General features: G+C 41.1%; 1 long non-coding RNA gene across 1 annotated transcript; it reads left to right on the top strand.

Annotated features, from left to right (window-relative positions):
* The first annotated feature begins 293 nt into the window (after positions 1-293).
* Positions 294-1713, top strand: LOC121133012. The gene is made up of 2 exons (XR_005869733.1): positions 294-651; positions 1120-1713. It is a non-coding gene; the product is annotated as an uncharacterized LOC121133012 (long non-coding RNA).
* The last annotated feature ends 1143 nt before the right edge of the window (positions 1714-2856 follow it).

Below are 2856 nucleotides of genomic sequence, written 5' to 3'. Positions count from 1 at the left end.
AACCTAAGAAACAGAACTTAAAGATTTTTCTACTTGTCAACTGCCCAAATTATTTTGTTTTGTGATCTTTAGGGACTGCCATTTTCTCTTTTACATCTTTTTAAAAAATATTTTTAGTATTAAGTCATACTACTGAACGCTTCTTCTTTTTGGACAGTACAACTTCAAGAAGTTAATAAATGTTGCTCAGTTGGAGCTTCCAGCTCATCCCTGCATGGTCCTGGAAGCCTGTTCCCTCTCCCTCTCTCTCTCTCCAAATTCCAACTACTCAGGCTGTCTCTAAACAAAGGAAAGGCACCAAAAAACAAAAACCAGTTCCATATTCTTGGTGGCCTTTGCATGTAGCATGATAAATAAAAAAAAAAAACAGAGATAGATATTGTGGTTCAAATTTCAAGCTGAAGGTGAGAGAAGCAAAGCAGTCAACCCACTAACTCTTACCTCTACCAAATAGATATCATGAGCGGAAGATGGTTTGACCTACCCCTCATGGTAATGTTGGGGGACAACGTTGTACTGTTTCTTCCCCTAAAGGGTGAAATAGTCACTTTTGGTCCAGTGAAGATCCTGTGTCCAGGTGTGAAGAGGCCTGGAATTGGAAAATGACCCAAGGCTGTTTTTCTGCTGTGTCTGGTAATCATATCTATGCAGGTAAGTCTGGTCAGGAGACAAGCCTAGTGGACGTTTATCCCGAGGCACTGACTTTTCGTCTGGTAGCTTGCTCCCATTCGTCCATACCAGTATGAGTCAGTAATGATTACCCCTCCACCTATTGGGGGAGGAGACATTCTAACCACCTGGAGTCCTAATGAACTCCTTTCAACTATTTAGCAATTTAGACAGAATGTAATATATAACATGGATTGCCAACACGTGTGTGTCAGCAGTTCCTCATAACTAGAAGGTGTAATTGGGAATTAACTGTGGCCCACCTCCTGGGTATTTGGACCAATTATGCTAGAATAATGCAAAAAAGGGTTTATGTTCAGACTACTTTTCTTATTAATACTATAAAAACTCAATGAGCTTCAAGGACTTAATCTCTTTAATTTATTAAAGCATTCCTTTTGTCTTAGTTGGGCATAGCTCTTATGTTCTTTCTTCTTATCTACTTTATAGTCTGGTGTTCAACCTTGCAATGAACCTTCCTTGGAGTAAATAAGAGCACCCATCTTGAGTATCTACGGAATAACTAAGGGGAAATATAGGGAGTAGAGGAGTACATGATTAATGGTATGGTGCTGATCTGGCCATGTCAAGGAGTTCAAGACTGCAGACACATGGGAAATTGGCAAAGTCATTTTCTTATAGAGGCATGTCTCCAGATGGATGCAAGTTTTCATTGAGGGTACGTGGGCAATAGAAACAGCATTCTATATCAACAAGTCTTAACTGACACAGGACACCACGTGTGTGGTGGTTTGAATAAGAACGGTTCCCATAGTATATTTGAATGCTTAATCATCAGGGAAGGGTTAGGAGGTGTGACCTTGTTGAAGGAACTGTGTCACTGAGGGTGGGCTTTGAAGTTTCAAAAGAACAAGCCAGGCCCAGTGTCACTCAGTTTCTGCTGCTCATGGATCCAGATGTAAAACTCTCAGCTGTTTCTCCAGCACCATGTCTGCCTGTGTGCTCCCCTGTTCGCCTACCACAATGATAGTAGACTAAACCTCTGAAACTGTGAGTCCCAATTAAATGCTTTCTTTTATAAAAGTTACTGTGCTCATGATGCTTTCTCACGGGCAATAGGACCATGACTGAGACACCATGTAAGATAAAAAGTGCATATGTTGTATCCAATGTGGGCTCCCCAAAATTTCTAGTAACAGTGAGGTCTTGTTCCTACTGTTTGTGTGTGTGTCTGTGTGTGTGTGTGTGTGTGTGTGAGAGAGAGAGAGAGAGAGAGAGAGAGAGAGAGAGAGAGAGAGAGAGAGAGAGAGAGAAGTAAAAGAAGAAGGTAAAAGAAAGGAGAAAGATAAAAATCCCTAAATTAACATTTCCCATTAATAGGCTTATGGTGGTTTGAATGAACATGGACTCTGCAGGCTGATAGTGAGTGGCACTATCAGGAGGTGTGGCCTTTTTCTGAGGAAGTCTGTCACTGGAGTTGAGCTTTGAGGTTTCAGATAGATGGTCAAGGCTGGCCTGGTGTCACTCTCTCTTCCCACTGCCTGCTGATCCAGACGTATAACTGTCAGCCGTCTGTCTCTCCAGCACCATGTCTGTCTGTGTGCCACCATACTTCCCACGGTGATGACAATGGACTAAACCTCTGAAATGCAAGCCAGCCCCCCCAAAAAAATGTTTTCAATGTGAGTGCTATCACGGTGTCTCTTCACAGTAATAGAAACCCTAAGACAAGCCTACTAAAGGAAAGTTAAATCTAATAGGAGTAACAACAGTAAAGCAGAAATTTTTAAAAAATGAAGTAGGTGTCCACAACAGAGCCATGGGAAACAACGCTTGCCAGCCGCAAAGGAGAATGAGGTTACATTGTTTGTTGAAAAATGAATGCCACAGGAAACGACCAGATTAAGCAAAATAATCCAGTCTCTGAAAGACAAATAGCATCTGCTGCCTCTCATTTACAGTTCCTTGGCTTTATAGGGTCACATAAAATCATGCTTGGTACTGTTAAATGAAATTGTCTAGGGAAACAAAGAGGACAAAAGTCAGTTGGGAGCAGTGAGAAAAGGGACAACAGGAAGAACGGGGCAGCAGGGAGTATTTACCCAACACGTGAGATGCATCTATAAGGAATTTTAAAAAATAAATAAAAGTTAAAACAGGGAAAACATGTTTTCTAAAAAGATTAACATAGTTAAACTCCAACTACACTGAACAATAACAAAACTA

The sequence above is a fragment of the Mesocricetus auratus genome, unplaced genomic scaffold, assembly GCF_017639785.1.
Source record: "Mesocricetus auratus isolate SY011 unplaced genomic scaffold, BCM_Maur_2.0 Super-Scaffold_100019, whole genome shotgun sequence".
NCBI classification, from domain to species: domain Eukaryota; kingdom Metazoa; phylum Chordata; class Mammalia; order Rodentia; family Cricetidae; genus Mesocricetus; species Mesocricetus auratus.
Note: the sequence above shows the minus strand (reverse complement) of the source record. Positions and strands in the feature narration are given on the sequence as shown.